Consider the following 26,570-nt stretch of genomic DNA (forward strand, 5'->3'; position numbering starts at 1 on the left):
AAGAACTATACACCACACACCACACAGAACATATACTTCAGCACAATCGACAGCTACTTAAAAAATGTCGACTGTGAGATGACATCAGCAGTACATAGAGACCAATGTGATGATGTCATCTCAGATGAAGAAATCACAAAAAGTATATCAACACTCACAAAAGTCACCAGGGAAAGATGGACTCATCGTGGAATTCTACCAAAAGTTCCACGGTGAACTGACGCCGATCTTAAACGCTTTGTATAATAATATAGTTTTAAGTAAAAATAAAATGACTAAATCTATGAGGGAGGGAGTTATCACAATTATATACAAAGGGAAAGGGAATAGAGACGAGATTAAAAACTGGAGGCCTATATCACTTTTAAACACGGACTATAAGATTTTAAGTAGGATTTTAACAAATACAGTAAAGGGTAGGATAAACAAGATAATTAATGTAAATCAAACTTGTGGGGGAGGGATATACAAAACAATATTTTAAACATTAAAACTATAATTAACTACATAAATGAAACTGGTATGATGAGTGCTATGGTACTCTTCGACCAGGAGAAAGCTTTCGACTGATTTGAACAAAACTGTATAAAGAATGTTTTTAAAAAATTTGGTTTCGGACCCAATTTCCAAAATGGACCAAAATCCTACACACTTGTATAATTAAACGGGAAATGCACGAAAGAATTTGAAATACAACGATCAGTGATACAAGGATGTCCACTATCAATGCTAGAATACGTAATGGCAATATAAATCCTACGTCACACGATAAGAAACAACCCAGATGTGCAAGCAGGGGCGTATTAACCATTAAGCAGACTAAGCACGTACATAGGACACCAGGGCCAAAGAGGGCACCACAAAGTTGAGAAAAGGGTGAAAAGAAAGAAAGAAAAAAGAATGAAGATTTGTAAAAAAACTGATACAACTAGTGCAAATTGATCATGATGTTCTGTTTCTTGATCATGGTACACCCTAGGGTTATCTTCTCAGGTGTACGTGGAAAAGAGGGGCGCGCCAAGATTTGTCAGTGCTTAGGGCACCAGTGAGCCTTAATCCGCCCCTGATTATACAAGGCATACAAATACCAAACCTAAAAAAGAATTAAAAAATGCTCTAACATGCATATGATTGCAACATCTTTATAAGAGAGGGGAAATGCTATAAGCGTCGGGTTCCAAAATAAACCACAACAAGCACGAAATCTTAAAAATAGTTAACTGGAGGGGCAACCACCCTGGATTATCGCCCCCCCCCCCACACACTTACTGAGAGACACTGTAAAGGCTCTAGGGGTTTACTTTGGTAATAAAAAAAAGAAGCTGTAGAAAATTATGAACATATTATCAATAAAATAAGAGAAAATGTGAAAATCTGGCCATGGCGCCATTACCTATCATGGAGCGGGCCCAAGTGGCCAAGACTTATTTATACTCAAATATTAACTACATAATTAAATCCATAGATATGGATAATACAATTTTAAACAAAACAGACAACGAAATAATAGATTATATATGGAATCATAAAATGCATCATGTAAAAAAAGAGACATTATATAGGGCCAAAAGTAGAGGGGGCTTGGGGTTGCCGAGCCCTCTACTACTATAATTAACTAACATAATCAATAGATTAAAAAAAAAAATGCACTCAGACCCGGCTACAGCGTGAGAAGCACCGTACATCTACTGGTTCGGCTTCACCTTGAGAAACCGACCAGAGATATACAAAAATAACAAATTAATATAAAAAAATCGAAGTGTCACGCAAACATATGAGAACTAATTTTAAAATATAGAGACAAAACAGATTTATGCAAAATTTAATAAGTAAAAGTCACGCTTGGATTAGGGAGGAGGTAACCAAAAATATAAAATGTAGAGTAGAGCAGGACAACTGAGGGGGTAAATTGGACAAAAAATTGGAAAAATTGGGGAAAATAAGATCTGTCAAAACACAAAGTATAATTTTTAAATACCTGCACAACACCTGGCTAACAGGCGAAGAAACAATCAAACATCGTATGCTGAGGATAATGCCGAAATGCCCTTTATGTAAAACAGCGAACTTCACCAAACTACATACGATTGTCCAATGTGATAAAACTAAACATAATAGGATAAAGTTAATAATGAAAATTTGCAAAAAATATAAGTATAACAAAATAACATTTTATTCATAGATTTAGACTACGAAAACAAAATCGTTCTAAAATGTATAGACTATATAGTAACTACGATGATATCCTGTGGACAGGTGATAAAGATTTTTAAATAAGATACGTGGTAAAAATAAGAATATTAACCACAACAAGAACTCAGTACGTCTTACGACGAATAGATACTTACCGTCAGGTTGATATAACGCAATTGATGTTGGAATTGGGGGAGAGAGGGGGAGGGAGGAATAGGTATTACAGACCGAAGGGTCGCGTAGCGCAATTGCGAGCTGATGCCATACCCATACCCCCTCCTCGCACCCCACAACAGCCATATTTCAAAGAAAATTTCAAATTCTATTTCAAATATTTCAAAGAAACCCATATAACTTTTTTTTTTAAAAGAGAAAAGGGAAGAAAGGAAGAAAGAAAAAAATAAAAGAATTTTGTAATTTAATTTTTTTTCTTCTTTCTCTGAAAGAAAATTCTAAAGACATATATAGGAAGGGATACAGGGAAAATATAAGGGGGAAGTAAATGGCGATGACATCATGGGGCTAAGTCACAGGGCTCAGTGAAGTGCATAGGCCCATCATGAGTCTTTGAAAACACCCAATGTAGAACATAAACAGACAAAATAAAGACACAAATACATACTGTATAACACTTAGTTTAAAACCCTACTAACTTCTCCCGCACTGCATGGTTGACCACTATAGAATAATGTGGTCTCATAAATACGTTTGGATCTTTCAATAAAGCATAATCAGATAAACTAAATAAAGGAGGCCTAACGCGACCCAGGAAAAACACATAGAGAATAAAGAAGCGTGAACCTTGGATCGAGCGTAACCTACCTATCAACATCTTTAAAGACTATTATGAGGAACGACACATATTATCACTCGAATAATAAAATAGGAAATTATTTTTTTTAAACAAAATCTAAATAGTACACCATTCCATCGTCAAAATTAGAAAACCATAAAACAAATTAAAAGATACAATATAACATCATAAAGGAAGAAATACAACTGGGAAAGATATTTGATCTATACTTGCTGTCTCAAACATAAAGAAAATATAGCATACACACAATATAACACCATTACATATAGCAAACACTGAGACCTAGGCGACATATAGCAAAGGTTACAAAACATTTCAAGGGAATGAACTTCGAGCAAGGTGAGGGAAACCAGACTCGGACGAACAACCCTTTAGATAACACTATGGAAACATAAATACCCCATCAAAAATTCTAAAAACTAAATTTTTTATATAAAATTTTGTTTTAATAAAACGTAGAACACATCTGAGGGGGAAATACACAAATATAAAATACTTTTTATTTTTTTGGGGAAATGGGGGCATCTGTCCGTTGCCCCCCCCCCCCCCAAAAAAAAGTGTGTGTGTGTGTGTGTGTTATTATACCCATTACATTACTTGCAAAATATATATGGTGCTGACATTTTCGGCAAGAGGGAGACCTACCGATATTCTGCATATAATTATTTTAATGTTTTTCAGAGCGAGAGTATTGGGGCCTGATCTGTTCAATATATTTCTCAACTGATACAGCAGGTATAATCAGAGGCGTAGCTGGGGGGGGGGGAAGGGGAGTACATATGTCCCCGGGCGCCAAGGTACAGGGGCGCCAAAATGAGGCTTACAACGTTACATTATAATAAGTAAACAAGGGTAATATTCAAAAATGTGATTAAACGGGGAGGGGGCTGGGGCGCCAATTTTATAGTTCGTCCCCGGGCGCAAAATATCATAGCTACGCCTCTGGGTATAATAGAGACCCCCCCCCCCCCGAGTTTGCCACAGAGCGCTCGTGTAATATACGGTTTAATACAAAATACATGATTGTGGGCAGGAATATACAAAATTTGGTCGATATACATGATCGTTGGTATCTATTCAAACGAGGGCCATGAAATACATTAGCAAATTCCTACAGTATTTTAAGGCAGGCGATTACGAATTATTTAAACCACGTTTTTCATCTGTCACAGATTTTATAATCATTTTGAAGTGGCTGCTTTATCTCGAGGAAAACGAGCGGTAAGTGTTATACAAAACAAAATCTTAATAGCAATTTGATCACTTTTGCGTCATTTGACAGTAAGAATAGTAAAAAATAGAGGATAATTTCTTTTCCTACGTTAGGCCTAATACCTGGTATGTTTTTTAGTGTGGTACACACACAAAAAAACAACCCCAAAACAACACTAACAACATTTTAAAAAACCCACAAAAACGAGTGCCGTGCCGAAGCCACGGGCTAAAATGCTTTATTATCATTTTTTTTTATTTATAGCATCAATCACAAATTGAAATATATACAGTATTAGCGTTGGAAAAGAAAGTTTTCTTTTTGTTATATTTTTTTTTTCTCACCCTAGCGAAACACTTTCTGCAAATGACCTTAATAAAGAAAAATAATAAATTAACCTAAACCACTTTGAATGTCGACCGTATCTTTTATTTACACGGCATCATGCGCGGAAGAAAATACCAACTGAACCGGGATTTCAGACAGCAGATGAATTTAAGTTGATTCATTGAACATCATTAGCAATTGTACAATCAAACAGATGCAACAATGAAAAGTGGAACTATGAAAAATCGAGAATGTTAGATTTGCGAAGGATTTATTCCGAATCATTGTCTGCTAATAGAGAATTCATGTCAGTTGCTGTGTCAGCGATGCCCACACAGCGCGCCGTCCAAATGTGAAGTTGCGTTTTGCTGACAGACATAACACTGTGCCATAATTTATCTGATGGCATGTAAAGAAGCTGCTTAAATTATAGTATTTAAAAGTTTCTTCATTTTGTAAGAGCTCAAGAAATTAATTCTGGTTTGAAAGACAAGATGACGGTAAAACTCAGAAGACGTAGCTGTACAGTACCGTTGCCGGCGTTGGTGTTGGAGACATCATAATAAAGGTAACTGCGTTAACTTCGCTTTTTGTTTGGTAATTTGTTGGATATTATCTTTTGCTGATCTTCTTTGAGCTTGGAGTAAATTTTACATTCTGAACATTTTTATTTGCACTTATCTGCTTAATATGTATTGCTGGGATATCATATAGAATATGAAGTCAGTATAATGGTACTATATTACATATTTGAATGATAAAAGACTGGTAAATGATATAATGATAAACTACAAAATAAATAATTTGCCCAATATCCCAAATATGTTAATTAAAACAAACATTGAATGTAAATTCAGATATAATGAGCAGTTGTAAGAAGTAAGAAATAACATTTTATCCATTGAACCTGTTATGTGTTATCATCATCAGTTTTAAAATAAACACATGGAGACAAGTTTGCTTAAATTCTAAAATTAACACACACACACACACACACACATATGGTATTTTAATCTAATACAGAAATGGTGACATTGATATATGCAGACCAATAGTTTTTTTCTTCTACAGATATAAATTAAAAAGCCTACTTCTGAGAGTTTCACCTACAACATTCATGATGGGAAAGGGCCACTAATTAAGAGCTGACATATGTGGAAGAAAAATACCATCCATGTTGAAAAGGGCTAGAGGTAATGTGAGAAAACATAATTTATCAATCTTATTTAACATTATTGTTGATATTTTATCTCAACTGGTCAAAAGGTTAAGTGGGTTTATGTAATGGTCCAGAGTGTGTTATTTATTTCACATCCCCTTCTGTCTTTCAACAGTAAGAAATTAGCTACTTTGGAGTCCATAGTTCTGATCAATTTGTTTATATAAAACTTGGTTTTGGGCTTAAATCAACATCTTGGATAAATCTAATAATGAGCAAAATCCAAGTATATACATGTGATCATGTATAAGATTAGTTGAGTTTTTTAACCAGCCTAAAAGCCACACTTCCACAATATAGGCTAAAATCATTAAGTTGTCCTTGAAGTTTGATGAGTGTTAACCATTAATAATAATAAGGTGATCTTTCATCTGAGTATGTTACCACCGCATGCAATATTTATACATGTAGTGCAGTTTTTACTAAACGTAGAATACATGCTTATATAAATGAGATCTAGATTGAAGAAGTGAAGATGCATACAAATACATGAGGTTATAACCACTACTGCTGATTCAAGTTTGATCATGCTTGGCCATTGGGCTTATAGAGTCAAGTTTCACAATGATGCTTATTATGAGTGTGATAAAGGTATGGTAGTGAAGTGACCTTGCATCTGATTGGCAGAGTTTCTTATGATTTGCACAACAGTGTTTATGATCCAATTTAGATCTGACTTGTTTAATTATTTGCTTGTATGTCTGAGGCTATAAGCAAAATCTATGCATATAATGTGGTGGTTCTACATCTCACTAGCCATTCTTGCTACTGCTCTTAAAACTATTTCTCATTAATTTCATCAGACTTGGTGAATAGATTTATCTCATCAAGATATAGCAAAAGAGCAATTTTGTAAAAAAAATATTCATTCATATTAAACTCAAATTCTGCATCTGATTGGTTGACCTTGCAAATACTATAAGGGCTCTATTTCTGACAAAAAGATTATTTTGATCTAATGTAGCAGAAATGCTTATATGATCAAAACATTGAACATATTTGATGACAAATAAGAAATAGTTTTTCATGCAAATTTGATAAACATTGATAAATCGGTTCATATCATTAAAAGCTTGGAAGAGTTTGATTACATGCGAGACCATCACATATTAATCATTCTTTATTTAGAGAATTATTTTTGTCAGGATTTAGTAAAATATGTAAAATCAATATGGACTGGTTTTGTTATGTACAGCAACACTAGTTGTTTACTGAGTACTGAGGGAATTGGAGTAAGGCAAGGGTACATTGCAGTAGGTAACCTGGTTGACTTGATAACAGGATTTTAACACAAACATTTTTATCAGGAGTCTAGCATACTAACCATTGATTCACTGCAGATCCTGCCCCCATTAGTTACCTTTTAATACATAAAGCATTTGGGTTTTTTATGTCACAAATCCCATAGGGATTAAAATTAACATCATAGGTCTCACTGGATAGTTTCGTATTTTGACATCCCTCTAATTTTTAAGGTAGAAGGCATGAACCTAATTATCACAAGCCTAGCATTTATAAATTTACACATAAGCTAAATCTATAATGTGGTTCAGATTTACTTTGAGTTAGGCATGGAAATAGGTTGGCTTGTTGGTGACTGCCTGTCACAGTTAGATGAGCATTGGAGATCATATGCGTAACTTAGTCTGCAAATGAGCTGCCGACTTTTATTTGTGTCTGCTACAGAGGTAAATATAAAAAAATCTTGATGGTAGAGGGGTGATGAAAAGTATGCTAATTTGTTATAGTACTAGTGAACTTTATTCATGCATAAGGCACATACTGATTCTTTTAGTTGCCTTGTCACAGAAAAATATTGAAAATAGCTATTTCTAGTAAAAAATGAATGTAAAATGTACCTGCATCCTTTGACCCTACCAGAACCAAACTAAAAGCTCAAATTTGTGCAGCTGCTTTTGCTCATCACAAACATAATTGGGAGTATAACTGCTAACCCTACCCTCTAGCACACATTTCATTCATTCATTGGATTAAAGTCACGTGCACCTTTCGGTATGTGCGACTGTTTAGTTTGTACACGTTTGTGTACTTTTTGAATTTAGCGATTAACTTATACAATGCCCCCAAGCAAGCAAGCCGAAGCCCAGGTGCCCCAAAAGGTCCCGCCCAGGCTCTCGTCGCTGCAACCTTCTCCATCGTTGTACTCCGTTGGTGGTCTGTTTCTGCATCCTGCATCTCCTTCCTCTCTCATTTCAGGCAGTAACCGAAGCACACCAGCAGCAGTATTATTAAATTTTCGTTGCAATCAATGCCCAGTTCCCTATATTTATTGGGCTATTCCTGTACTATCTTGCCAAACATGTGATTGTCACATACGCTTCAGATATTCCTGAGTTGTGAATTTTCCTATCTTTTGTAAGGTCTATTAAATTTTGTGTACTTTGCGTACTTGAATTTTCCGAAAATTTTTTCACATCTAGTAGGCTTTTAGTAGCCCTTTATTTTGTTTTGGAGATCTCAATTTGGTTAAGTATTTTGTACATGTGGCTTTAAACCAATCAGTGTCTTTCAGGGCCAGTAAGTTGTTGGTCAAAAGAGGGCTTTCGTGGGTCAGAATGAAAGCCCTATGTGGTAAAATTTGTTTGTAAAAAAGAAAAAAAAAAAGAAAAGAAAAGAAAAAAAAGGTGGGTAGGGAGTGTGTATGCTATATTTGTGTGATGGCTATAGACATTTTTGTTCGTTTTTCTGCTTTTCCCACATATCCCGACAACACACATTCACGCTCACTTTCTCATTCACACTTATAAGTAGATGTGGTGGGGGGTGGCCTTATTTCTTTTGTTTGATTTCGGGAAGGCAATTCTTTTCATACTGGGGGGTGGGGGTGGTTTGATTATTTGAGGCATACTCTTTTCATTGTTTCTGCCTTCATTCCCCAAGGTCTGCAAGTGTCCTGTTCTTTCTTCTTTTACTGCCTTAGGACGTTTAACTTCATTCTGTGCCTTTTCCTGCTCTTCTTTATTTCAGCTCTTTCTGCCTTATCCCGTGTCCGTTTCTGTTTTGGTCTTCTCGTCCTTTTGATACTGCCATGTTCGCCGTGAGATGTTTTCTTCGAGGGAGGTGGTTTGATTGCCTTTGTTTCCCTTCGCTTTGACCACTTGGCTATTTACCTGTTATTTTTGTTTAGCTTAGCTATTTGTGATTTATTTTAATGTATATTTTTTTTATTTTTATTTTTTTATATTTTTTTTTTTTTTTTTTGAACCTACGGGGCCTAGCATGCCATTATAATTCCAAAACAGTGATTTTGTAATATTCGTCCTTATCTGGTTTTTATTGTTCAGGTTATGAGCGGCGGTGTCAGTCTGTGAACCCACTAGCCCGAGCCGGCCGTCACAATTCCCAAACAGTGATTTGTAATATTTTGATTGGTTTTTTTCTTTTTTGGTTCGATCTTTTAGGTTTATTGGTTTTAATTTCTTTACATGGTCTCTCTTTATACCCAACCCTTCATTCGGTTTAGATTTGTCCCCTTTTGCCTATTTTGTTAATGAATGTCATGATGTTATTATAGGTCATTCCTATGTTATTGTTTTTTGCCACAAGTAACTCTGGGTATGTCCACCGTTCTCCTATTTGTTCCTGTTGAGATTTTAGTTCGGCCCTTTCCTGGTTGTATTTGGGGCATATATTTATTAAGTGTGCGATTGTTTCTGGAGTTGGGCAGTAGGGGCAGTTTTCGGTTGGTCCCCTTTTTATGTGTTTCCCTGCGCATCCTGCCAATAGTGTTTTACCTGTTCTTATTCTATTTATTATTGTTATATCGTATGGATTTTTGAAGGTCGGACTTTCGACTTTTCTACTTACTTTTTTCATCATCGTGTGTATTAGACTGTTTGCATCCGATTTTTCCCATAGCTCTTGCCACATGTCATTGATCTTGTCCCATGTTATTGATTTCAGTGACGCTGTATGCTATATTTTGGGCTTTTGGTTCGTTTGTGGCGTTTTTTGCTTCTGCATCTGCTTTGTCATTGCCTGGGATTATGGATGTGAGAGGGTATCCATACGAATTCAACGTGTTCGTTGTTTTTTTCAATCTCTTTAAGTAGCGATCTTGCATGATTAATCATATTAGGTCTGCTCTTGGATTGGTCCGTTGCTAACGATTGTAGTACACTGTAAGAGTCGCTTAGAATGACTGCCTTAGTTGTGGGGTATGTTTTGACGTATGTTAATGCCATTAGTATTGCCATGAATTCTACCGTGTATATAGCGCATTGGTCTGGGAGTCTTTTTCCAACGGCGACATCTAATTTTGGGATCACTATCCCTGCTGCAGTTTTATTTGGATTTTTGGTTTTTGATCCATCTGCGAAGATTTGCGTGTATGTCTCGTATTTGTTGTCAATGTACGTTAGTATTGATGCTCTTAGTCCTATCGGGTCATTTTGTTTTTGGCCTAGTTTACGTAAGCTAAGATCTATTTGTGGTGTGGGACAGGTCCACGGGGGGTCTGGGTAGTACCTTATTTTTTCTGGGTTGATATTTGCGATTTGAAATTTCCTTTTTAATTCTATAATTATTTTCCCACTAGGTATTTTTTTATTTTTTCCTTTTGTATCGAATGGTTTGTCGCATGCTAAGAGGGCTTGTAGCATGAGGTGGTTGGGTTGGTGTATTGATATTCGAGTCGAGTATCGCAGCATCAATTCCTTCCGCCTTAGGTCTAGCGGGGGTTCTCCTACTATTATTAAGATATCTTGTGTGGGGGTACCATTTAGGACGCCGGTGCATACCCTTAGCGCTTTTGATTGGACTGTGTCTAGTTTCTTTAGTAACGTGGCGTTCGCCGCTCCATATACCTGGCAACCGTAGTCCAATTTTGCTCTTATAAGTGCTCTATATAGGGTAACGAGTGTTTTTTGATCAACCCCCCAATTCACCCCTCTGAGGTTTCTGTGGAGGTTGATGTCTCGTTTGCACTTCGTTACGAGTTCTTGGATATGAGCTGCCCACATGAGTTCGTGGTCGAATACCATACCTAGGAGTGTCGCTTGTTTTTCGAATTTGATGGGTACCCCCTTTAGGGTTAAGTTTGGAGTGGGTGGGGGGTGGCCACCTCCCGGATTGAAAACTATGCCTACTGTTTTTAGAGGTGACAATTTAAATCCCCATTTATCTGTCCAATTTCCTATATCGTTTAGTCCTTTTTGTAAGTGCTTGGTCGTTTCTCTGCTGGCCGGGTTGCCAGTTTTCCATACGGCGCTGTCATCGGCGAATTGGGATAAGTCAAGGTGGTTGGGTTTTACCGCGGTTTCCAGGTCGTTTATCATTATATTAAATAAAGTTGGGCTGATTACGCTTCATTGTGGCGTGCCATTTTCCAGTTTGTATCGTTCGGAGTAGTCTTGTCCTAGTCTGACTTGTATCTTTCTATCGGTTAGGAAGTTAGCAATAAATTTGTATATATTGCCAGTTATTCCGTATGGTTTAAGTTTACTTATCAGTCCCTTAGTCCACATTAGATCATATGCTTTTTCCATGTCTAAGAAGATGGCTGTAACATATCTGGATTTTTAAAATTTTTCTCTAGATGCTAATTTGACAGCGGTTTCTAGTCTCATGAGTTGGTCTATTGTGCTTCGGTAGTTGCGAAACCCGCTCTGTGTATTAGCTAGTAGTCCTTTGCTTTCTAAATGGTATTTCAGCCTGTTGTTTACCATAGTTTCCATTATTTTACATATATTGTCTGTTAGTGATATGGGCCTGTATGATTTTGTATTGCTTGAGGGTTTTCCAGGCTTAAGAATCGGGACCACTACTGCCTTTTTCCATCTTATAGGTATGGTACCGGTTTCCCATATTTTATTAATGAGGTTAAGTGCAATTGTGACAAGTTTTTTGGGTAGGTTCTTGTACATTTCATACCCCAAAGTATCCTCCCCGGGGGATGTGGTCTTTTTGCCGGCGAGGGCCTTTCTCCATTTGGCTTCTGTAAACGGAAGGTTTAGTGGGCCGTCATTATTTCCTGCTTCCTTTATGTTGTCAGAGTTGCTTTCCTCAAATTGCCTTTTATGATTTTTAAACTTATCCTCTAAGTTGGTATTGCTACACATGTTGGCGAAATAGTTTGCGAATAATTCAGCCTTATGTTTGTTGTTTTGTCCAGGTATGTTGGGGGTTATTGATTTAGTTTTGCCTCTCATTTTTTTAATTCTTTGCCACACCTCCTTCGATTTTGTGTTAATATCTAGTTTTGAGCAGAATTCTCTCCATGAGTTTTGTTTAGCTATCATAATAGTTTGTTTGGCAGTTTTTTCCTTTTCCTTGTAGTAGTTAAAGTCCCTATTATTTTTAGTTCTTTTGAATTTGTTTAGAGCTCTTTTTTTCTCTTTAATTGCTATTTTACATTCATTATTCCACCAGGGCACCGTGGGTTTGGGTGCTACTCCTTTAGTTTTAGGAATTGTTTCTTGGGCCATTGTGTTAATGGTTTTTATTAATTTGTCATTAAAGGTGTCAATGTCCCGGTGATATATGGTTTCTGGGTCGATTGAGTCACCTATCTGTTTGAACCTAATCCAGTTGGCCTGTTCGTATTTCCATCTTGGTGTGAAGGACGCTTTATTTTGAGGTATTCTAATTTGTATTTCTATATTTATAAGGTAATGGTCACTTCCCATAGGGTCGCTTTCATCAACTTGCCAATCAGAAATGCCTGCTAATCTTGGTGTGCATAGAGATAGGTCTATTGCTGATGTGTGGCCTGTTCTGTCATCTATCCGGGTGTGCATTCCGTTGTTTAGAAAAACTAAGTTGCATTTTTGTGCCCATTTTTCTACAATTTTTCCTTTAATGTCCGTCTTTTGACTCCCCCATAGTTCATTGTGCGCATTGAAGTCCCCGCATATTACCACCCATTCTCCACAGTCTTTAATCATTTTGATTGTTTTGTCTGCACTTAAATTGCGCTGCTCATTTGTTTCATAGAGGTTAACGATTAGTACCTGCTTAGTTTGAGCGGTTATTTTGACTATCTGTATTTCGAAGTCATTGGGCGGTCTACTATCTGTTAATTTATGCATTTCTGATGTAATTCCATCTCTAACAAAGGTTGCTAACCCCCCTCCTCTTGCTGTGGGGGATCGATGCTTTAGGTATTTGGTGTTGTAGCCTATGATGTTTGGGATACGTGAGGTATCATTTAGGTGGGTGTCCTGTATGCATATAACATCTGGTTTTCTTTCCTGTTCAAGTATTTTGTTATTTAGTTGGTCAGCGTGGGCCCTAAGGCAGCGTGCATTCCATTGCCATATTTTGATTTCTGCTCTGGAATCCATCTCTAGTGCAAAAAGTCTTAATAGTTTGTTTAATTTACTGTTGTTTTCGTTTTATGCGTGTTTCCTACCAGTGAGGGTGCTACCTATTTATTTTGTTTTTGGTATCCTGATTTTTGTTTTGGCCTGCTTATAGTTTACCCCATGGGAGATCATATATTCAACTATTAGGGCTTCTCTAAGAGCCCTGGGGCATTCTGCGTGGTTTGGTTTGTGGTTACCACTACAGTTAGCGCAGTGCTGATTGGTGGCGCTACATGTTTTCCGGTCTGGGTGGTGAAGACCACATTGATTGCACCGGAATAGGTTTCCGCAACTCTTAGAGTAATGCCCCCAATTTTTGCAGTTGCCACAGAACCGTGGTTTGTTTTTGAAAGCAAAAATTTTTTTAGCCTTGAGTTTTTCGGCTATTTTGATAGTTTCTGGGGTGGCGCCCTTAAAAAAGAGTACCACTGCAGTGCTATCCTTTCCCCTTCTTGTTTTTAGGCGGATTGCTTTCTCTACTTCCTGTCCTTTACTCCTTATGTAGTCTACTATTTCATTGGTTTTATTTTGAGTTGATACGTATATGACTCCTTTGTTGTGTGTTTTTGGGGGGTTTGGGTCTATGTGTTGTTTTGTTCTGTTGTGTCTAGTGACCTGAACATTTATTTGGCCTATTCTTTCAATTTCCATATATTTGGCAATCTGTTGTTCAGTGGTGCATTTGATTATCAGCAAGTCGTCTCTAGTGCTTTTAAGCGTGAATTCTCCTTGGTGATGTTTGTTCAATTGCCATGCTATGGTTTTAAAGGCTAACTTCGTTATTTTGGAATTTACTCCCTTGACGAAGAGAGTCAGTTCAGCGGGGTGTTTCTTGTTTTGGATATTTTGCAGACTGGTCTTTTTTCCCCTGGTGTTTGTCTCTTTAGCTGACTTTGTTTCGTTGTCCATAACCGGCTTGCTGGGTCTTGTATTCTGACAGTTAGTGTGTTCCTTATTCTTTCTAACTGGTATTTGGGATTTGGTTTTCCTATTATTCTTACCTTTTGTTGAGTCGTGTGTGACTGCTTTATTTGTGGTAGGGTGAGGGCGTTCTGTTTCATCTAGTAGGTTCTCAGTTTGAGTCCCCTGGCTGCTAGTGTTTTTAACCAGCGTGGTCTGGGTTGTTTTTGTGCTTGTTGAGTATTGTTCCTCAGTTTGGGTACTCATGTCGGATGTAGTTTTGCGGTTACTCGGTAGATTGTCCACATTCTCGTTTACGCTTGGTGACAGGTAGAGTCTACTCATCGAGTCAGTTGGGGTCGAGTTGAAAATTGGCGTTAAGAACTGTATCTGTCGTTTTTCTCTTAGGGGGGATGAGACTGCTTCGGAGTAAGTTTGCCTTAGTTTATCTGCCTTTAGGTTGACCAGGCAGCTGAGATAACTATTTGATGATGTGACATTAATTTTGTTGTTATCCATCTTGAGTTTCTTTATTTGATGTAAGGTATATATGACGGGATATTTCTTTAGTTTTAATCCTGGGTTTGTTTTGATTTCTTGCAATTTATTTGAGTTTAATTCTAGCTTAAAGCTATCTGTCTTAACTATACTTTATTCTACTTAGTACTATGAAAAAGCAACAGCTGTAAGGGGATATGCAAATAGCTTTTATTCTGATTTGTGTAATTAATTATTATATTACTATTATCCAATTTAAACTTATTGAAAATTATTTTCTAGCCAAATGGTCAAAGTAAAAGGTTTTACTTACCCCGATCCAATTTTCTTTTTAAGATCTTTAGAGTTTTTAAATACAGCCTTCTAATTATACAAGTTTCATTACATTGGTCAATAATTAGTCACATGTGATGACACTTGTAACTAATCAAACCACAGCAACTGAGAGCAGACTAAGCACTGATATTTATATGGTACAGTGGCAATATACAGTCTGTCTGCCGCAACACATGAAACAAACTGGACAAATCTGAAAGCCTTGAATTTGACTTTATTTATCTGTATGGTAGAACAGAACCTGAGTTGAAAAGCTTTTAAAGAAAGACCTTGATATCAAACCTAATAATAACTGCAGGAGTTATATTATGGATAATTAACCATTCTCTCAGTTTCAAACTGGGCATTCCATCCCATGGGGTTCTAAATGTAAACCAAGTGTAACTGATATCCTAATGAACTGTAAAGACCATAGCAGCACAACAGCAGGGGACCAGGTATGTCCAGATCCAGAAATCACAGACCAGTTTCAAACTGATGATGAACCACATAAAAATTACACATCTGCTAGAACTTATGTTATGAAGATAACTTAAATTGCATTATTATTAATCCTCCTCCTCACATTCATCATAATTGAGATGCATCATATATGTTTTATTGTAAAATAGTTTATGCAACATAATTCAGTGAAGACCTTTGCTGCCAATTTACCAGTGAACCATTTGTTTCAATGAACATATTTTATGTTGTAACAAGGAGCATCATTTAAACATTATGATACACTTATCATACCTGTATATGAAATCTTAATACTAACACTTATACTTGCAATACTACTACTAATAAAAACACCTGCATTGATAATTTGATTATGTTCAATTGGACTTGTATCTAAATGATCACCAGCTGTATGAAAAGACATATTTTAATATATAGATATTGGATGGAATACTAGTTACCACAATTGAATAGTCATATGATAAATGATATATTATTTTAAACAATTTATATTTGCAGTGAAACATACTTTTACATTATTTTCACTTAAATTTCATTTATAGAGCAGTATACTCTGCATTCATTAAATTACTGAAATGGTTATAATACAACAACAAATACTGCAACTTCCAGAATCACAAAAATCAAAAGATATAAACAAAAACTTCCCTACATGTATCAACAGTTGTCACTTAATAGACAGAACTCTGAAGATTTAGAATAGGATGTTAACAAATTAGGTATTCAAGTTAAAAAGAAAAAAATACCAAGTAAGCTTACTACCAAAAAATCAAACAATAACAGTGAATTTTAGTACATTCCCAGGAAACAGAATATATGATTTTTCTTAACTTGATCTGATACATCTTAAATCTATAGAAAATGATTCATATTGTATGACTAAAATATTATGTAAACAAAAATTCCATCACTTTTTTCAGATGCAACATGCATACCCCAACCCATCCTTCTTGATCATAAAGTATACCAGCATTCCACTATAAGATGGGGAGCTGTAGTGGCTCAGTGGTTAGCTTTCTGGACCTGTGAAATAAGGTAGGTTCAAATTCTACCATCAGACCAACCTGGGTTAGCTACCATGGTGTGTCCTTGGGCAAGGCACTATACTTAAAGTGCCTTGGCACTAAATAACTTACTTGTGTTGGTTTACCATAAAAGGCCAAACCAAACACAAAAAAACAACAACTTTAAAATATGAGTTTTGTCAATACTAAGTAATTGAAAATCATACTGAAGAAATGTTTTTGTTAATACAGATTAATGGATCTAAAAAATCTCTTTCTTCTGCAGGAGTTTAAAATGTTAAATTAAAAAGGTCATGGTACACATTGCTTTGTTCGTACACATCAGGCTCCGTAACCCATATCCAACTAAAAATTTTAGTAGAGTCTGAATAAAACATATTTTAATCTGGATGATAATATTCTTTCTCCATTCATATATTACACCACCAAGATTGATCCAAATAAGATTACATTTTACTATAACACTGAGGATGAGTATGCCTCTTAACAACTTAGAAATGTGGAGAGAATGGAGTTAAACTGAACTTTGATTTCTTTTCAACCATAGCACAAGATGATCATTTATTATGAAAAAACCTGAATAAAGTTGGAGTTCATAACCATGACAGTCTTGATACAATATAAATTCAATATATTATTGTTGTCTTGAGGTATAGTTCTGTAAATTACAATCTCACACAAGATCAGGGTATATTTTAGTACCATACAGTTAATTCGGGATTGTATTAATACCTATTCTGGTGAATGAACATTAAATAAGATTTACTATTTTGGAACCAGTTGCAATAAAGTTTACTAAACAAGAGAAAATATGACTTTACTATAATATCTAAAATGTAAAATCTGCAAACAGAATACTTGCTTGACTTTACACTTCAACTATATCATAATATTTATTTGAAATGAATTTATACAAATGGCATTAAATTGGGTTTCAGGCTGGTAATGACAATGGTAGTAGTGAATAGGGACAGTCTAGGGACTAGGGAACTTCCATGTTAAAAAGGGTATATCCACTCTGGGGACTATGTAATTTAACATGGGAGAAAAAAAAAATATCCATTCTAGGGACAAGGGGAATTTAACATGGGAGAAAGAAAAAAAACTATTCATTCTAGGGACAAGGGAAATTGAACATGGGGAATAAATCGTGGGACTGTCTTGGGACTAGGGGAAATGGAACAGGGTCGGGACCCTATTTTAATAAGGTCCCGACCTGATGGGTCTATGAAAATGGAACAGGCGAAAATTGAAACAGGGAGGGGTCTCTATTTTTTTATTATTTTTTTAAACAAAAAAATAAAAAAAGGGGTAGGCAATTGAAAGTCAAGATCTTTTCGAGAGATAGGAATGGCCCTGAAAAGGGCCTTTGGTTTTATGTTAATATACCCTTAACATAAAGGGCATCTGTGACATCTTCTTCTTGACCTTAGGCTGTGCCTGACTGCAGGACCATAGATTAAGACTCTTTTGAGGCATCCTTGATGCTCCACATAAGATTCTTCGCATCCACAGGCTGGTGTCTGTCCTGTGGATAACTGTCCAGTTGGATCGGACATACATTGATATGTCCGTCCGGAACATCATCGAAGACACAAGCGTTGAAGATTGTACATCGGTCCACATGTTGGGGTGCTGAGTAACAGGTGAAGGAATGCAGTGAACTGTACTTATTTATAGGGGGAGGAAGGATTGAAACGGATTGAGTTTGTTGACCAATCCAAACACGCGTTACAAAATTCAGTCAGCCCACGTCCAATCCGAAGAGAGCAGTCTGTGACGTCACATAGTCTATATAGATTCGCTAGCGCCTGTGCGTAGTCAATCTAAGCGACAGTTTTTCAACATGACGGAAACTCAGAAAACGATCAGTTTGGGTGCACTGATGGTGGAGACTACCCAAGGGAACCCAGACTTACTTTCAGAAGAGGTGAATTGGGATTTTGTGGATTTTTTTACCTTGCAAGAATTTGTTCCTGAACCTTCGTCACCTTCTCCTTCATTACCGCACATGGAAAATTTTAGACAGAGACAGAAAGAAGAATTGGAGAAATTTATACAACAGCAAAAGGAAGCGGAACAAGCTTTTCTCCTACAGCAACAGCAGCAAGAAGAAGAGGTAAGGAAAAAACAACAAGAAGAAGACGCAGCAGCAAAGAAACAAGGGTGTCAAAATCAAACGGTCACGGTACTGTTAGACATTTTAGTTAAGAAGTCTGAAACAGATGTATCAGACTTCTTTATTACGGCCGAAGAGAATACGACCTTCCCAAGCTAAACACTCCAACCCTGTGACTACGCCTACTGCACCATCCTTAGTGATTTCAACGAAATCATCATCAACAGTACGCAGTCCAGAAGTAGGCCTTGGCCATGGCAAAGGCTTAAGACAGTTAAAGTTGATTGTTTAAACTCACCCCTTACACCAAAAAAGGCCCTTTTCAGGGCCATCCACGTCTCTCGAAAAGAGATAGGCTTTCAATTGCCAATAACTAATAAAAACCATTTTACCCAATAGTACCTGTCTGTGTATGAGTGTGCGTGAGTGTAGGTTCTTATTTTAAAATCAAAACCCAAAGACACTTACCTTTTATAATTAATTTATTCTTTTATAAATATTTACAATTCACAATTCACAACAGAGCACTTTAAAAAGTTCATAGACTTATTCTGTCTCATTGTTCACTCTCTGTTTTTTTAATTTCTTCACCGTCATAGTCTTTTCCTCCTCTTCCTCCTCACTTTCTTCCCTTCTTTTCTTCTCCTGTTTCTTTTTCTTCACCTGTCTGTTTTCTTCCTCTTCTTCTTCCTCTTCCTCTGAAGAATCCCTCTCTTCTTCTGACTCCTCTTGTTTCTTTTTTGGGCAGTCTGGTGACCAATGTCCTTTTTCTTGACAATAATAACAGGTATCTTGACTTTTGTCTCTTCTAACCCCTTTTTTTTCTTTTTTGACGGTCTGGACACTCTGAAGACCAATGCCCTTTCTTCTGACAGATATAGCAAGTATCTTGACTTTTATCTTGAAAGGAAGGAGAGTAGTCCCTCGGCTGGTCTGAAGAGAATTTTCTAATGACCCCTCGCAAAGCTCTGATGAAACGTTCGATCTTGGTAGTCTCTTCCATTGTTGTGCTCAGTTTGAGAGTGAAATGAATAGTGAAAGGACAAGTCACATACCCTTTATATACGCTGGTCTGCTATGACTATAAATTAATCCATGGTGTTTAAACTTTAGTCATTTGACTTTTTGCTATCGAGATGAAATGATCCAATTCATTTGAGAAGAAAGAAGAAGAAAGTAAGAGGCAGAAACGTGATCTATCGCCTCGTACTAGGGCTGAAGTCTTGGCACAAATTCATGCCAGTGATTTTGAAGAGGACATGAGTGAACCAGAATCCAAACCCTCTAAACAAAGTTTACCACCCTTAGTCAACCCTGAAAAGTACTATGACATTCGAGAGACGGAAAAGCGTCCCTCTAGAAAATTTAGAACTACGGCTTACAAATACACAGTGAAGTTTAAAGATTTCAAGTCTGAAGTACTGTTAGAGAAAGCAAAAGGGTTCATCACCGACATGTGGGATTCTTTGCTCACCACACTCAAGCGACAATGTCAACCCAAAGAAGATGATCGCTTGAGACTTTCCATACAACATGACGGCTTGAAATCCCCTGTTTGGATCGAGTTTAGCAGCCCTGCAGAATTGACCACTTCCAAAGTCATGGACAAGATTCAACACGTGCAACAATCTAATGACCAGTTTGACATCACCGATGGAAAAGCCACACTGGACATGACCCACGTCTCTCCTCCTCAAGGGACCGGACAATGCAGAAAGACCTTATTGGTCAACAACCTTCGCATTACCAAAACAAGTCTTGTCCAAATTAACAATTTTCAAGACCACATGTGTTTAGCCCGAGCCATCGTGGTGGGATGAACCTATGCCGACAAGAACGACACAGTAGAATGGAAAAGAGCCTGGGAGAACATTCGAAAATCGAACCGAGCCAAACAACGAAATGAAGCAGAACTTCTGTTACAGCAAGCATGCCTGTCCAAAGACACATTCTGTGGCATTCCTGAGATGCAAAAATTGCAAGATGTCCTAGCTCCACGATACACCTTGAAAGTGCACCCTCAAGAAGTGTGCGGGTCTCTGTTGTTTCGAGGGAAAGACTTTAAGGATGGAAAATACATTCACCTCTATCATCACGATGACCATTTCGATACCATTACCACTATCACTGGATTCCTGGGATACAAATATTACTGTGAGAAATGTGACTTATGATGGTTATAATAATCGAGAGCAACACAAACATTGTGGATCGAAATGCTCAGGATGTTTGGCCTCTCAACCCTGTATGAGCGAAGGGCAAGAACCAGTGCATTGTCCTGCTTGTCTGCGCACATTTGTCAGCCCTGCCTGTTACCAACAACATCTGAAGATGCAAGGTTCACAGAAGAAATGTGCTTGTCAACTCCTGAGATCGTGCCCAATGTGTGGACAAGGTCTATGTATCAACAGTACCAAGGCACACGTATGTTCAGGAAAGAAAAAATGTCACATTTGTCACTGCATTGTGGACTTGGAACACCAATGCTACATACAAAAATACCAATCCCAACCAGGGAAAGAGGATGGTCACAAGAAGAAGAAAGGCAATTTCATCTTTTTCGATTTCGAATGCATGCAAGAGACCAGTATTCACATTCCTAATTTCTGCGTGGCTCATCGAGCGTGCGAGAAGTGATTCAAGAACCTATCTTGAGTTATTGCCCTCACTGCAGTAAGATTCCTGGAGGGCGTGAAAAAATCTTTCAAGGACCGAACACACTAGCCGATTTCACACAATGGGTCTTAGACCCCATCGACAAGACGTGGAGCCAAGAGGACATCGAACATTATTATGGAGATTGTCATCACCATGCCACGGTGATGGCTCACAATTTCTCCGGATACGATGGACAGTTTCTTTTGAGATGTTATACGGAACGTGGCATCGAGCGTCCTAAAATCACTTTGAACGGAGCCAAAATCATTTTCATGCAAGTGGGACAAGTGCAGTTTAAAGATTCGATGAGCTACTTAGCCATGCCTTTGAGTCGAATGCCTAAAATGTTTGGAATGACAGAAATGGCTAAAGGGTACTTTCCACACTTTTTCAATACAGAAGCCAATCAACATGCCGTTCTACCCCATTTGCCTCAGGCTCACTATTACGACCCTGACAACATGCGTACCGAACGAGAAACTTTCTACGCTTGGTACCAGGCTCACGCCTCCGACCCTTTCGACTTTCAGGAAGAAATGCTAAAGTATCGTCGTTCCGACATGGACATTTTACGGCGATGCTGTGGAAAATTTCGAGAACTGTTCATGGAACACGGAGGGGTTGATCATTTAAAAGAGGCTTGCACCATTGCCAAAGCGTGTTCCTTAGTCTACCGACAACGATTCATGCTTGAAAACACTGTGGCTGTCATCAGTCCTCAAACGACCAACTATGTCAAACGTCAATACTCGGTCAAAGCCCCATGCTGGTTGCATTACTTGTGCGACAAGGAAGACAAATGGATTCAGCATGCCCGCAACGGACAGGGCGAAAGATCATCGGAATGCATTCGGTCAATGGCTGGGACTTAGAAAACCCCAAGATCATGTACGAGTTTAACGGTTGCTTATTTCACGGATGTCCCGTCTGTTACCCTGACCGCGGCACTAAAAATCAGTTCTTACAACGAACCATGGAAGACTTGTACCAGGCCATTTGTCAGCCACGCCTAAAGTTAGAACAGGAAGGATACCAAGTGGTGGAAATGTGGGAACACAAATACAATCACCGTTTGAACACCGATCCCGAGTTTAAACGCCTCATGGAAAGTTACCAGTTCATGGACCCCCTGAACCCAAGTAATAGTTTGTACGGAGGAAGGACCAATGCCACCTGTTTGCTGTACCAAGCTGACGAAGAGAAAGGAGAAGAAATCAAATACTTGGACGTGTGTTCACTGTATCCCTACGTGTGCAAATATTGTTGCTTTCCTGCAGGGCACCCACAATTGTTCACCGAACACATCGACCTAAAAAACATTCGACAATACGAAGGCTTGATCAAGTGCAAAGTTTTGCCTCGAACGAACCTATACCATCCCGTCTTACCTCGCCATTGCCAAGGCAAACTTATGTTTCCTTTGTGCCGTACTTGTGCTGAAACGTGCAACCAAGATCAACCTTGTCATCACACCCAGGAAGAACGGGCCTTGACGGGGACATGGGTCAGCGTAGAATTGTTCAAAGCTCTGAACATGGGATACCAACTGTTAGAAGTGTATGAAATTTGCCACTTTCCCAAGACACAATAATTCCACAAGGGTGACCCCACGCAGAAAGGCATTTTCGCAGACTACGTGGATGCCTTTTTGAAACTGAGCAAGAAGCCAGTGGCTATCTGTCCTGGTGTCACACTCCCGAAGACCAAAAGACATTCAGAGAGAAATTCTGGGCACAAGAAGGCATTACTTTAGATCACATTGAGAAAAACGAAGGCAGGCGATCGTTTGCCAAAGTGATGTTAAATTGCTTGTGGGGTAAAATGGCACAATGACCGTGTTTACCCAAGACGGAGTATTTGACCGAACCTTCCCGCTACTTTCAGATGATTCATGACAAAGCCAAATTCATGAAACACGTGGACGTCGTTCGTGAGGATTTGATCTTGGTGAATTACGAAGAAGATCTGAACTTTGTAGAAGATGACCCCTTTGGAAATGTCATCATTGCAGCTTACATGACAGCTCATGCTCGCTTAAAATTGTACGAAGCTTTAGAACTGTTAGGGGAACGTGTCTTGTACTTTGACATGGACAGTTGCATTTATATCGATCACCCGAGTCAACAGCACCCTGACATCGAAGGAGACCGTTTAGGAGCCTGGACAGACAAGCACCCCGATGACAAGATTCTAAGTTTCGTTAGTGGTGGTCCCAAAAATTACGGCTACGAATACTGGGACAAACAAGGAGAAGTGCACACGAAGTGTAAAGTGAAAGGACTTACTCTGAATTATCGTACCAGTCGAGTGGTCAACTTTGGCATATTGAAAGAAGCCTTGCAGTCTAGAGAAAGTGACCACCTAACAACCCAACAAGATTGTACGTTTACCCACACACCACATCGTCAGTCGACCCTTGGAAAAAGTCTATCAAATCGTGTAGCAGAAGCGAGTGCGGCTTCCCACCCACTTTACTTTGCCGTATGGACATGTCGGTATAAAACATTGGTTGTAAGAGGATAGCCACCCACCAGAAGGATGACTTCGCCGCAGCAAGAATCGAGTGAGAAATCCAGTGAGAACTCCAAGTTCAAACCCTACCATTTTCCAGTCTTCTTACCTGACTATTGTGATTGTGCCCGTCGATTGGACACGTTTCAAAAATGGCCTACGGATAGGGAAGGATTACCTTCTTCGTATGTTTTAGCTAGAACAGGATTTGTCTACTTCGGACCTGAGTCAGGATTGGGATACGAAGTACAGTGTTTCGCTTGCGGACTGAAGTTACGAATGGATCTATGTATCTACAAAGATTCAGCTATTCTGGAACATACTCGATGGTCTCCGCACTGCCCTTACCTTTCAATGGCCTTTCCACCCATTAAACTACGGTACAATTATGACGGTACCTTAGAGACGGTACCTTCCAAAACTAGACGTAAACACATTGCATCCTATTTCATTGTTGTTTCTTTTCCACATAATAGCTTATTTTTTATAAAATGTTAAACTTTACTAATCTTTTTTCAAGATCACTTTAGTTTGCAAAAATATATCTTGTCATTTATTGGCATTCTACATTGAATTTTGTAAACTAGCTATAAACCTGACCTAATTACTCAACTTAACTGCTGACAGAAACAGTCTACAGTAAATGTATTTCATTTCTATAGCTCGATGGATAAACATTACATCTTTTAAAGCTGTGCACAGAATAGGCCGACATATCACGAGTCAGGAAAACATGGGGGTGGTATCCCCTGTGTCCAAAATTAATATCATTTTGAATAGAATATTCTAGTGACAATTGCCTCTTTTCAAATGGTAAGCATTGCTTTTTTTTATTTTCATCAATCTGTCAAATTCGGTATGCATTTTGCTTTAATATTTGAGATGGAAACCTTAGGTGCATAGAAATGTCAGACAGCATTGTACATCATGGATGGTGTCCAACATACTTTTATGATCATAAAACAAAATCCCATTTTTTAGTTATGGCCACTGATTTAAAAAATATTCATCCAAGCTAAATATAATAATAATAATAATGAGGACTTTGTATAGCGCCTAATCTTTAGAAGCTCTAAGCGCTTTGCAACATTAGACAACATAAAAACATACACAATGATATGATTACAAAAACAAACACCATGAAATTAGAAAACATAAAAAACATGCTGAGAATATTTAAGGTAGTTAACATTATTGAGTCATTAAGTTTGTTTTTGTAGTCAGAATAAGTAGTTTTGAGAGCACTCTTGAATGGGATCACTGCGTCTTTGTGTCTAAGTTCAGTGGGCAATTCATTCCATGTTGCTGGGCCCTGGTATGCAAAAGAATGCTGTCCATGTGACTTTGTTTTCATAGTGAGAATAATGAGTATATGATTGTCGGAAGAGGAGTGTAAGTATCTTGCTTGTGTGTACACATAGGTGAGGTTGGATAGGTATGTTGGACTAGAGTCTGTCAGTGAAACGTAGCACAGAGAACTAATGTTGTGTTTGATTCTGGATCAAATGGATAGCCAGTGTTGGGTACAGAGCAGCGGGGAGGTGTGCTCTGATTGTGGTACTCTAAGTATGATCCAAGCAGCTATGTTTTGAACTTTTTGAAGTCTCTGCAGTAGATATTAAGATGAACCAGACAGAATTGAGTTACCATAGTCCAGTCTTGAAAGCAGTAATGAACACACAAGTGTTTTAGTGGCATCAACTGAAAGATATCTGAGAATGGAGCTGATGCGTCTCAGCTCAAGATACGCAGCCTTGCATATGTTCATGACATGTTGGTGCAATGTGAGAGTACTGTCCAGAGTAACACCTAGGTTTTGTACTGATTGTGTGAATTTAATGTTGGTGTTGCTGATATTTATTGTGTGAGGTAAAGGATGTGAATGAGAAAGTCTTTGATAAGTAAGTATGGCTTGATTTAAATTGTGTTTTTCATGTGACTTGCCAGAGATTTTTAAATGAATTGATAAAGTAACTTGAGACACATTTCAAAGTACGTGTTTTAAAAATATTCCATTGATTATTGCTGGCATTTAGAAAAATGCAATGCATCCTTTGTTGTGAAACTTATTTTAAAACATTGTATTACTCATGCAGAAGCCTGCTTGAAAACTAATGGCAAAGCAAAGGCAAATGGAATGGAAGAGACCATATCAGAGACCCTCAAATATGCACCCAACCAACGCAGAATGATAAAAAACAAGGTAATCCAAATGACTCTTATTTCATCAATATTGGATTCAGTTTCGTCTTTTAAAGCATAGTATTTGTAAAGCGGATGCATTTCTAAACTGATAACAAAATCAGCTTATCCTATTGCCCAGGACTATCAGAGCTAGAGTCCAGCTAACTACAATATGCATATATCTTGTCTGATCGGACAAGTGCCTCCATTTGGAATTTTTATTCACATGAAATATTTGGATGAAATAAATTCATCTTTGTGCAAATTGATTGCACCATCCACTTGCCAGAAATGACAAGTAAGTGCAAAGTTATCTTGTATCATGGCTTAACGATAGTAAGGGAAGCACAAGTGCAGTGAAGAAAATTTCATACATTTTTATAATGCTGATTAACATGACTTCTGCATATGTAACTAGTGCTGAGATGATATGACTTTATTTAAGCATTACAATTTTGTTTTAATTTGCAGGTGCCTGAGCAGAAGAAGTAATAGATAAACTTTACAGTGGAGTTGGAGACTGATTCTGATTCATAATCTTAATTAAATCTAGAAAATAAACATTAAAGTCATATTAAAATATCTGTTGTATTGTTTCCTTCTTTCATTTTTCTCTTAAAAACAAATGTCTGAACCTTTAGTCTGTAAATTCAGTGGATTCCTTATCAGCCCATCTACTTTTACTTTACACCATGCTACTTAAAAAAAAAAATGAATTATCCCCATTGGGGTAGGTCCCCCCAACCCCCCACCCTACTTTGTCAACTTACCTGCCACATTTAAATC

The 26,570-nt window shown here is 37.7% G+C and overlaps 1 long non-coding RNA gene across 1 annotated transcript; it reads left to right on the forward strand.

The window, feature by feature from the left end:
• Nucleotides 1–5,086: 5,086 nt before the first annotated feature.
• LOC149780035 (uncharacterized) lies at nt 5,087–26,366 on the forward strand. The gene is made up of 5 exons (XR_016414872.1): nt 5,087–5,115; nt 5,619–5,740; nt 16,208–16,322; nt 25,697–25,803; nt 26,256–26,366. It is a non-coding gene; the product is annotated as an uncharacterized LOC149780035 (long non-coding RNA).
• The last annotated feature ends 204 nt before the right edge of the window (nt 26,367–26,570 follow it).

Source organism: Sinohyriopsis cumingii, chromosome 16 (assembly GCF_028554795.1).
Source record: "Sinohyriopsis cumingii isolate HCF-2022 chromosome 16, ASM2855479v2, whole genome shotgun sequence".
NCBI lineage: Eukaryota > Metazoa > Mollusca > Bivalvia > Unionida > Unionidae > Sinohyriopsis > Sinohyriopsis cumingii.